Source organism: Leptopilina boulardi, unplaced genomic scaffold (assembly GCF_019393585.1).
Source record: "Leptopilina boulardi isolate dan_hultmark-lab unplaced genomic scaffold, ZJU_Lbou_2.1 LbouV2_161, whole genome shotgun sequence".
NCBI classification, from domain to species: domain Eukaryota; kingdom Metazoa; phylum Arthropoda; class Insecta; order Hymenoptera; family Figitidae; genus Leptopilina; species Leptopilina boulardi.
The window spans coordinates 910,511-922,095 of record NW_026137709.1 but is presented as its reverse complement, the minus strand read 5'-3'; the positions used below and the strand labels follow the sequence as shown (position 1 = coordinate 922,095).

Below are 11,585 nucleotides of genomic sequence, written 5' to 3'. Positions count from 1 at the left end.
ACTAATTAAATTTAAATAAATAAAAAAATGGACTTTTTCTTAATGTGAATCGATTAAAACGACTTCTTTTGTACTTAAAGTCAATCCAAGACCTGTAAATATAGGGTAACGGCACCAGTGAAGGAACTGACACCAGTGAAAGAACAAATTTCATGTTTTGCATTCTAATTAGTGTAATAAGCAATTTGGTATTATAAATTATATATTTTTATGTTCCTTATTTAATTTACGTCTTTAGTATCTAAGATACCTAGAGAGTTAACACGTAAATTTTATAAAAAATAATTTTTAAAAATGTTGTGTTGCAAATTTATCTTCAACAATAAGAACTCTTCTCTGACACGTTATTTTTTTTTACATTTAACTAATTTAAACTGCCTTAAATCGTCGGTCTTTTTTAAACTAAATTTATCTTGTGTATTAGAAATACTTCTTTTCATTTAAAAGCTAATAAAATATTAATTTGCCATAAGAAAAGCAAATTCCGTCATTGGGGGGTTTTTTTTTATTTACTAGTGAAAGAACAGAAATGTTTTTTCACTGGTTCCAATGCAATCCAATGAAGGAACACCTTCAACGAATAGTCTGAAGTCAAACAAAAAAATGACAAAATCAAATAGGTTAACACTGTTAGGTTACAATAATATTGTCAAAATAAATTGCAAGTAGATGATTGATTGTAGGTTATAAATGCATTTTCAATTAAAAATAAGATTCTGCAAACTTAGTTAAAAAATATTCATAATTATCATTAATTTACCTTTATTTTAGTATATTACAAACATTTTATTACTTTATCTTTGTTTTAATATATTTTTTAAATATATTTTAAATATATATTTCACATCGTTCTTTCACTGGATGCAGAAAATTCTTTCATTAGACAATTTGTTCTTTCACTGGTGAAATAGGTATGTTTTACTTATTAATTAAAATTTTAATTAACATCTTATATTTATGAAAATTAAATGTGACCTTCGCATTCTACACTTAATTAGCTATCGAAAAAAAATTGGTAAAAAAATTTTCAATAACTGCATTCAAAAATAATAAATGATAAAAGTATGCATTTCCTTAAATGTTCTTTCACTGGTGCCGTTACCCTATACGTTATAAATAAATTTAAAGTGAGAGACGGAGGTTAAATTATTGTCGCATAGTATTTTATAGCTGTAAAAAATTGTTTTTTAATAAAAATTTGATATTTTAAATTAATTTGTCGCAGTTTAACATTATTGCTATAATACTTTTGACAATAAGAAATAAAAAGTCTGGTTAATCAATTAAATACAAACATAATATTTTTTGGAACAAACGTTTATAATACATATATAACAATTTTTTTGCACATTGTTCAATTTAATAAAAAAAACTTATGTATATAATAATAATACTTGAAAATAACTATATGCGTAATAAAAGGATAACCTTTACATTTTCAAAACTTTAATTGCAACTGCCTTTTGCATAAAAGCATTATGTAACTGAAATTTAAACAACCTCTTGAATTTTAAATCAATCGATAATGTGTGTCTTTCAAAAATAAATTATTTTAATTAATTAAATTTTCAGAAGTAGTTAAAATGCTGCAACAAGGTGATTGTATGTTGCCCGGAAACCATGATTTATCTCTCACAAGAAAAATTCGGAGTATAATGAGCCAAGTTTTTCGAAATATTAGAAATTCGATGAACCAGAGGTAAGTACTAAAAATTAGTAATTTCATGCATTCTTTATTTGTAAATGTAAATTTTTATTTAATGGATCAAAATTTTAGTAGAGGTTTTAAAACTACTTTTGAAGAATTTTTGTTTGATTATAAGAAAAATTATTTTTAGAACAATTAATTAAAAATTTATTTTCTATGTTTTATGTCAACTTTATATTTCAGTGTGTCTAGCGCACTCTCTAAATCTGAATTAGTAAAAAATTAACTAATTCATTTAGTAAATTAAATTTCAACTAATGAATTAGTTATTTTTGGAAGTTTTACTAATAAAATAGTAAAAAATTAGTATTTGAACATTACTAATTTAAAATAGTAATCAAATTAACTAATTCTATTAGTTATTACACCTGAGTTACTAATTGAATTAGTCAGTTGAACGTAACCTCTATTATTTTTATGACGTATGTCATCTTCCATGGGTTTTTTTTTAAAATATTTTTTTGTTTTTTAGTATTATGTGAAACTATAGCTTGTACTCTATTCAAAATACTTTGTTTGATGCTTAAAATACTACTTTTGAAAGCATTTATTATTTTTAAATTATTGTTCTGTTTTTTAAGTATTATGTGATACTATAGCTTGTACTATGTTCAAAATATTTTGTTTGGTGCTTTAAATATTACTTTTGAAATTATTTATTTTTCAAAAAATTTTTTGATATAAACTAACCGTTAAAACTTTTTTATTAATTTTATTTCACCAAAAGTAACTATGTATGTGTATCTAAACTGTCTTTAAGTAAATTAATAAATTACTATAATGTAAAAATTTTAATAAAATCTTTACTCAAAAAAAATCGGAAATAATATATCAAATGAACCACCAGAACGTAAAAAATTTTATATGAATTTTACCAATATTATGCAATTTAACCCATGAAAACGGACTTTTAAAAATAAAATATTTTTTATACAATCATGAAGAAACTACATGCGAAAAATTTTATCTTCGAAACTCGACTTTTCAAATTTAAAATTTTAGTATGAATAAGTTGATAAATTTTTATTGATTATTTACGATTTGGCGGTAAAATTGTATAATGACTAATGAATTAGTAAACAATTAGTAGTTTTAACTAATCAATTAGTAATTTGCGCCCCCGGGAGCTGCATTAAAAAGTTACTAATTGAATTAGTTAAACCAAAATAACTATTTGAATTAAAAAGTTTTTACTAATTATTAGTGACTCACTTTTTGCTTTTTGAATTAGTAAGATTCTACTATTAATTAGTTATTTTTAACTAATTCAGATTTAGAGAGCAGAAGACGACAGAACCGAAGTCGACGAAATAGAAGAGATAAATCATCAGAACAACTTTATAGAACAGTAAGTTTAAATACTATTTTTGTAAAAATTTATTATTAAATATAAACGCACATCGTTAAAAACGTGTAAAAATCTTAATGGGAATTTAATCTTTCGCATATTTCATTTATTAGATAGTAATAATCACATTTCTATTACTCTTAATTTCATTGAAGAAATATGCAAACATTTTGTCAAGATGACCAAATAATTACATTAACAATTAAAGGTTCAAATAAAAGAAAAAAATTTATAAGGTTAAATTAAATGTGAGGTAATATTAATTTTTTAAATTCAAGTCTCTTTACCGGGTACATCAGGGAGGAATACATCATTCATATCAGCATCTGAATATTCAGGATATCGTACGAACGTACTGAGGATATATTAGAGATATTCTAATTTCCTTGGACATATTGATATCTTTAGAACGTCAGTAAAATATTCTGAACATCCCGAAATAGTTTAAGAGAATGTACTTGCACAGAAATCACTTTTGTTCAAGCAGATTCCTTAATCATGAGTATTAACGCTAATTTGACGATGACTCTTCGGTCAGAAACAATAATTGTATTCAATTACACTATTTCTGTTGTCCAAAGAAAAAATAGTAAGTCGTCTTTTCATAATTTTGAAAATTGATAGATCTGGCATCGAAACGTGGACAATAAATAATTAAATAAATTTAAATTATTGAATATAACAATAATATTTGTTTCTGTATTTTGGTAGTAACTTATGCTCAACTGTCTTGTTCTTTAAAACAACAGTTTAAAGAATAAATTATTTTTTTAAGCAAATATTTTTTGAATTCCTAATACTAGTTATCAATCGAAAAACTGTAACCCATTCACTGTTAAAGAAAAAGTTGATACTGTGGTCCCAAAAAGTCCAGCAAATTCTGATCGACAAATTTTTATATAAACTGATTGTTGGTATTACAATATTTTTTAAAGTCTTTAAATTAAAAAAAATTTCGCAATTTTGTATTGTTTCTTAATTGTTCATTAGTTAAAAATAATAAATAATTATTTCATTATTACTTAAGCAAATTTCTGTGTTTTACTTTATAATAATGCCCTGATGATGATGGCCGATCTGGCATCGAAACGTGGGCAATAAATATTTAAATAAGAATATCATCTGGATCCTAGAGGCGAAATTTATTTTTATACCATTCTTCTTCATTATCCAAAGTTCAAGATCGAAACATCAACCAAACATATTTAGATAATTTCATTTATATTGTCTCAAGGGGTTACAACACTGTAGAATTTTCAACAAATCATAAATTTTTTTTGGCTTAAAAAATTCTTTAAACCTTTTAGAATAAGGAACAAAAGGTTTTATATCGATCGGAAAATTTTTTCCTTGAAATTTCGCAATTCTTTCTAAGCCGTGCCGGCTGCTCAAAACCGACTACCTGCGGTAAGATGTTACCTGCTCTTCGGGTCCATCCACGGTCCGGAATCTGTTCAATGCCTGCCTCGCAGTGAAGCCCGCCGATAGGTGGGTACGTGTCTTAAAGTAATCTCTATCTTCGTCCTTCTTTTTTGGTGAAAAAGGGCCCCCTATCGGCGGGCTTCAGCGCGAGACCTCGTCTGAAATTACAAGATTCCGGACCTGTATATACGACCATGGGTCCACATAATACCTATGAATTCAACTTGGAACTTTTCTAATTAACTAAAACATGTCATTAGAAGGTCAACTATATGGTCCTGGAATAGCAGACTATTGGTAAACAAATTTTAGTACATAAATTTATTATTTTTTCATGCATTAATTTTATGTGTCTGTTCTCTGGCGGATAGGTTGTGCGCTTAGCCGAAGTTTTGATTTTTTGATTATTTTTTACAGTTTAATTATAAAAATAAGGTTGGGTAAGTATTAGAATGTATAGAAAAAGTGTTCATGAATCAATGTATGCCCTATTTATATTGGATTATTAAAAAAATAAGTGGAAAAAAATAATTTAAAGTAAAGCTTATTTTTTTGAAACTGGTAAAGATTTTGCCTGTATATAAACAAAAAGAAAAATACATATGGAGAAATAATAAGTAAAAAGTAGTAAAAAATAGTGGAAAAATGTAATAATATGTGACGCTCCATGAGAGAAGGGACCTAACGTGCTTTTGATTTAAGGTTTATTCACTGTGTCATTGCACGGTAAAAGCAAACCTTAAGTCAAAAGCACGTTAGGTCCCTTCTCTCGTGGAGCGTCACATATAATTAAAAAGTGAAATTATCATTGAATATTATTAAAATTAAATGATTAATAATTAATAAACAATGTATACTGGAACAGTATATACCGACAGAAAATCGCAAGTTAATGAAGTGCACCGACAGATGGCAGCGTTAGAGACATTATGTGGGGATCGTAGCTAGCAGGGTTACCGACAATGAGTTTTCAGAGAGTAAACTTCTCGCTCATGTATGAAGCGAGAGAGAGAATGCTCGGAGAGAATAAGAATGTAATGAGTGTACGCGCATTTAATATTCAGTTGTAATTGGGACCACGCTTGTGTAGCACGCACTTTACACGTGCACAATAAATATTAACTTTTATATAAAATAACAAGTTTTATGAACACCACATTGTTGGGATACCTTCTGCCCTTTTTAAACAACCAAATTTTAACAATATATTTATTTGAACATTTGAATAAAATCCCACAATTAAAATATATTATTAAGAAATGAGACGAATAAAATAATAGAACTGCTTTTAAGACTTTCAACAAATAATAATAATTAATGAACAATAATAAATAATTAAAAAAAAATAATAATAAATTAACTACATTATAAATATTATTAGCGGTGAAAATCAATAATTTTTTTAAAATTCCATTAATTCCATTAAAACTCACTATTAAGGGGTAAAATAAGCCGCTGATTTCGAAATTTTAATACATTCAAAAATTCAAAATGGCGGGTGACAAATTTTGAAAATTTAATTATTTTAATTGAAATTCATTACGTGTGGGTTATAGTGAGCGCTAATTTCGAAATTTTTATTAAATAAAAAATAAAAAATTGCGGATGACAAATTTTGAAAATTCTATTAAAACTCAATACTTGCGGGTTATAGATGGCGCACTATGGGGAATTTTGATAAAAAGTGTGTCAAAAACAAAGAACTTTTGATTCGAAGCATTTAATCAGATGAAACCTTTTGGAGGTTTTGTTTAATCCCTTCTGATTATGGGGAAATTATTAAGAAATAACAATAATTGATTTTTAAACTAAAAAAGTAACGTCAAAATTAACTATGTTTGGAAAAATTTGTGTTTTTTCACTCTCCTACGCTTTTGATGATCATGTTTTAAGAGTGAACCACGTTTTCTTATATATTTTTGGGCGCTCTTTCTGAACGTGACATATTGGATCCACCATTTTGTATTTTAAAAAACTGACTTCATATTCAGAATCAGCGACCCAAAAAACCCCAGAGTAACGAGTTTCAAGTAAGTCTAATATTTTTTTTAAATTAAGCTCGAAAAAGCCGTGATATTGGATCAACCATTTAATTTTTTTTAAAAATAATCGCAGAATCAGAAAGAGCGCCCAAAAATATATAAGAAAACGTGGTTCACTGTTAAAACAATATCATCAAAAGCGTACCCAAGCAGCACATTGTAAATCACCTGACCCTTACGAAAATCTATGATAAGAAAATTCTAATAGGCCCTATAATCTTTTTTCTATAATATTTTTCTTATAATTTTTTCGCGACCATAGAAAAATGATAGAAATAATGATAGGAAAAAACGATAGGAAGAATGACAGTAATAATGATAGAAAAAAATGATAAAAAATAATGTTTGTAAAAAAGGTTTTTTTAAATTATATCGATAATAAATTTCACGTGCATTCAAAAGTGATTAAAAATATGAATTTTCTTTTATTTCAGATTAATTGTTTCACAATTATTCATTTTGATTACATTAAACAGTATAAGCAATGAATATTATAAAATTGTTAAGATTGTTGAAGCGGTTTTCTTGCTCGCCTTTTTGCACTTGAGCATTTGGTGCGCTTTGCAGATTTAATTAATTTTTTCGTATCAGGTGTATTCCTAAAAATTTTGAACGTTAATTCTTAAAGAAAATTTTTTAGATTAAAATTAATATTATTGTTATTATTATTAGACTCGGTTTAAAAAAGCGTGTGATATTTACTATTAATGAACTTATCGATTGATCTATTTTTAACATTTTATTATAAAATAAATAAAATATTTTTATTATCATAACTTTTTATAAAGATGTTTAAAAATTGTTTTTAATGTAAAAAATTTAACTAGTCAGAAAGCAAGTTGTTTATAAAATGATATCATTAACAAAATTTGTAATTTATGTGAATATATATATAACGTACTTTCTATAGCTTTCACTCGCTCCGGGTACAATGTATTAGGATCACATAAATCTCTATTATTGTGGGCATTGGATTGCCTGCCGGTTAAAGATGACGTTTCAAGTTCTCTTCTTGTAAATAATACTGTTGACAAATCGCCGACATATCTTGTCACTGAAATCTTACTACAACTCTCCAAAGACTCGCGTGTGAACAATTTTCCAGCAATGAGAATGTAATCATTGGATCTCTGTAAATCAGATGAATTACAAATGTAAAATTTAGTTTTTGTATTACAATAAAATAATACTTGAACATGAAAATTAATATATTTAACTTTAAATACAAAATTGAAAATAATTCTACATAATTAATGAATAGTCTAAGAAATCTACACTATAAATTTTTTTTTAAATTTTAATTAATGAATAAAATTTTAGTGTTATAAAAACTCCGTATATCAATTCTGAAGAATACTATTGTATCTACTTTATTTATTCTTTTATGAATTAAATATAAAAACTTACTGTTTTTTAATATATGGGAGGTTCCACGTCAGATTTCTGTCGACTTTTTAAATTCGGTCAAACATATTTTATTTTTTCATTCTTCAGAGAAAAACTTATAGTAGGCATTTTTTAATTTTTTTATAAGTAAACAAATTTGTCAGGAATAAATTTTCAAATTAAAAATTGTTGAATTAAAAATAGATTTACCAAAAGAATAGAAAGACTTTTGGGAACTTTTACATGATGGCCACTAAAAAGTCAACAAATTTCACTGTTTTTTCCCTGACCAGGGGGTCGATTACGTGACTATTCCACATTCCACATTCTGCATTCCACTTTTCACATTCCACATTCCGAATTCCGCATTCCACTTTTCACATTCCGAATTCCGCATTCCACTTTTCACATTCCACATTCCGAATTCCGCATTCCACTTTTCACATTCCACATTCAGATTTCCAGATTCCACATTCCGAACTACATTATACACATTCCATTTTTTAGTTTGGGATTCTTTACATTTTTCAGATTTCGGATTATACTTTTTAGTTTTAACGTTGATATATTTAATTTTAAAAAAATGTTAAAAATTTTAAAAATATTAAATAATCGATATTTTGAAAGATTGCTAGTATTTAGTGTCTGCTTTTAGTGTTTTAAGTTTGCATGAATACAATAACACAAAAATTAGTCGTGTATAAAAATTTGTGACATAAAAAAGCAATTTTTTGTAAGTTGAATAAGGTTACTTTATGTTTAACGAGATCTAATTGACATCTTTTTGAAGCATTGAATGCGGGAAACAATTAAACATATTATTAAAACTTGAAATCATTATTTGGCAAATTTAAAAAAAAAATTTCTATGCCCTTTGGCTTGTGGTTGCCGAGGTTAAGCTCAACATTGAGCACGGAGTTAGTACTTAGATAGGTGACTGTCTTGTTGGTACTCGCAACATCCCTGATGTTTTTCAATTCTATAAATATATTCCTAGTGGGAGATTTGATGTTGAAATACAACGGTATGCATTGTCGATTACACAGCCCCACAAAAAAAAAAAGTGTCATGTACTTTTGACCGGAATACCCTAACCCTATGTATTTTGACACGCTGAACACGAATCCGAAGTCCGTTTTGCTCCATCACGTCAGGATTTTTTTCTAACCTCAAAAAACATGTCGGATTTTGTGAAGTAGGCGATTTTTTTAAAAATTGATGTATTAACTTCAAACTTGGTATCTGGGGTTTTTTTGTGTCGCTGATTACGAATCTGAAGTTAGATTTTCAAAATCCAAAATGGCGGATCCAATATGGCGGAAGAATTTTGAAAAAATTTTAAGATTTACTTCAAACTTGGTATCTAGGGGTTTTTTGGGTCGCTGATTACGAATCTGATGTCAGATTTCCGAAATTCGACATGTCTGATTCAATATTAAGGAATTATTTTTAAAAAATTGTCAGATTATTATGAAATTTGGTATCTACAGGTTTTCTAAGTTGCTGACAAGTAACACTAGGGAAGTGCCATACGACGATTTTTCTGAAACTTGGCAGTTTTGTAGTTTTTTAAAAACAATTTGACACGTATGTTTTGTTTTTCACCAAAAGCTGATTTATGGGGGGAACTACCCCTTGAATTTTTTTTTGGTAGGGGGACATTATTTTACGAAATTTTTTAAAAATTAATGTGCAATAGTGTATCTGGGGGTTTTTTGAGTCGCTGATTACGAATATGATGTCAGTTTTCAAAAATTGATAATGGCGTATCTAGTATGGCCGATAGAAGTCCATGCTGGATATGCCATTTTGAATTTTTGAAAACTGACATCATATTCGTAATCAGCGACCCAAAAAACCCCCAGATACAGATAATGGCGTATCTAATATGTCCGATAGAAGTCCATGTTGGATATGCCATTTTGAATTTTTCAAATCTGACATCATATTCGTAATCAGCGACCCAAAAAACCCCCAGATACCAAGTTTGAAGTAAATCTTAAAATTTTTTCAAAATTCGTCCGCCATATTGGATCCGCCATTTTGGATTTTGAAAATCTAACTTCAGATTCGTAATCAGCGACACAAAAAACCCCCAGATACCAAGTTTGAAGTTAATACAGCAATTTTTAAAAAAATCGCCTACTTCTCAAAATCCGACATGTTTTTTGAGGTTAGAAAAAAATCCTGACGTGATGGAGCAAAACGGACTTCGGATTCGTGTTCAGCGCGTCAAAATACATAGGGTTAGGGTATTCCGGTCAAAAGTACATGACACTTTTTTTTTTGTGGGGCTGTGTTATTGTCCGATGCAGACGGCTAGAATAATTAATAACAATTTAGAATAATTTTTATAAAGGTTATGCTTCATCCGTAAAAAATATTACTCGGAAACTCTTTTCGAGAACAAATTATAACCAATAGTGCAAGAGTATAATTGAAATAAAGAAAAATATAATATAATAAAACTGCTGCCAAGTTTAAGTATGAATTGCTTCTTCATGGGGGAAATATTTTTTGTGTTTATTCCATGAACACTTTGCTTCCTCCTGAAGATTTTTAATTATTGATAAATTAACAACCCCATTATATTTTCAAGTAAAAGATTCACAAGTAGGTTAATCTTTCCTTTTTTAAATTAAAATTTAACTTGGTTATGTTAATTTTGAAGTTATATTAGAATTAAAAAAAAATAATTCTAGAAAGTCTGGTTGTTTAAATTTTTTCAATTTTAAAATGTTAATAACTTTGGACATAAAAAACGAAGAATGTTCGCTAATAGGTCAAAAAATTTGCATTGAAAAGTACAAATTTAAAGAAAAATATCCGTAAATGTTACTGCATTTTTTCAAAGTTATAGGCAAAAAACGATTTTTTCAAAATTTTTAAATGCAAAAAGAATTAGTTAATTTTGACTAATTTGGATTAAAGTACTCTCAACATTTGTCCGCCGTTGAGATCTATATTTAAAAAAAATGCAGCCCTTTAGCTATTATACAATTTGAGATATTTATGAAAATTGGATGTTTATAAATTCACCCACCCACTAACGGAACGATATTTTCTAAAAATGTGATTTTTATATTCTTAATATCGAAAAACATCAATACATCAAAACATCAAACTCGAATAATTTTAGTAAAACAATTTCTTCTTCTTCTTGCTTCCCATGAGGAAGCAAAATTGTACTTTTTGCATTAATAATAATTGATTAGTATACATAAAGTTTGAAAATATGATCTAAAATTTATAAAAAATATGAACATCAATTATGTTATTATTATTATTATTATTATTATTATTTAATGATTTTTATGGAATTAATTAAAAATTTAAAACAATACTTGGTCTGAAACATTTTACATTTAAACACTTTGTTGTTGTTATAAAAATTAATGTTTTTACAAAAATTTGATTTTGCTTTTTTTCGAAATTTTCCACAATTTCCAAACAGACTTTTAAGGGGAAGGACCGGTGAAAATTTAATTCATCGAAATTAATGTTGCTTGGGGTCGTCAAATTTTTTCCTGATAATATTGGGTATTTAAAATTATAATATACTATGAAAATTAAAAAAACAATTAATTTGTTAATAATTTTTACAATAAAACTCAAAATTCTCCAAAAATTGAAATTTGAACTTCTTTCACAATTTTTATTATTTTTTATTGCCAAATTT

The 11,585-nt window shown here is 27.1% G+C and overlaps 1 protein-coding gene and 1 long non-coding RNA gene across 6 annotated transcripts in view; both read right to left on the bottom strand.

The window, feature by feature from the left end:
• The window catches only part of LOC127276942 (neural cell adhesion molecule 2), a 1,005,192-nt gene that overhangs the window by 131,269 nt on the left and 862,338 nt on the right, over positions 1 to 11,585 (bottom strand). The gene's annotated exons all lie outside the window — the stretch shown is intronic.
• Positions 7,037 to 8,172, bottom strand: LOC127276954 (uncharacterized). The gene is made up of 3 exons (XR_007842288.1): positions 7,928 to 8,172; positions 7,422 to 7,650; positions 7,037 to 7,119 (listed from the first exon to the last, which is right to left on the bottom strand). It is a non-coding gene; the product is annotated as an uncharacterized LOC127276954 (long non-coding RNA).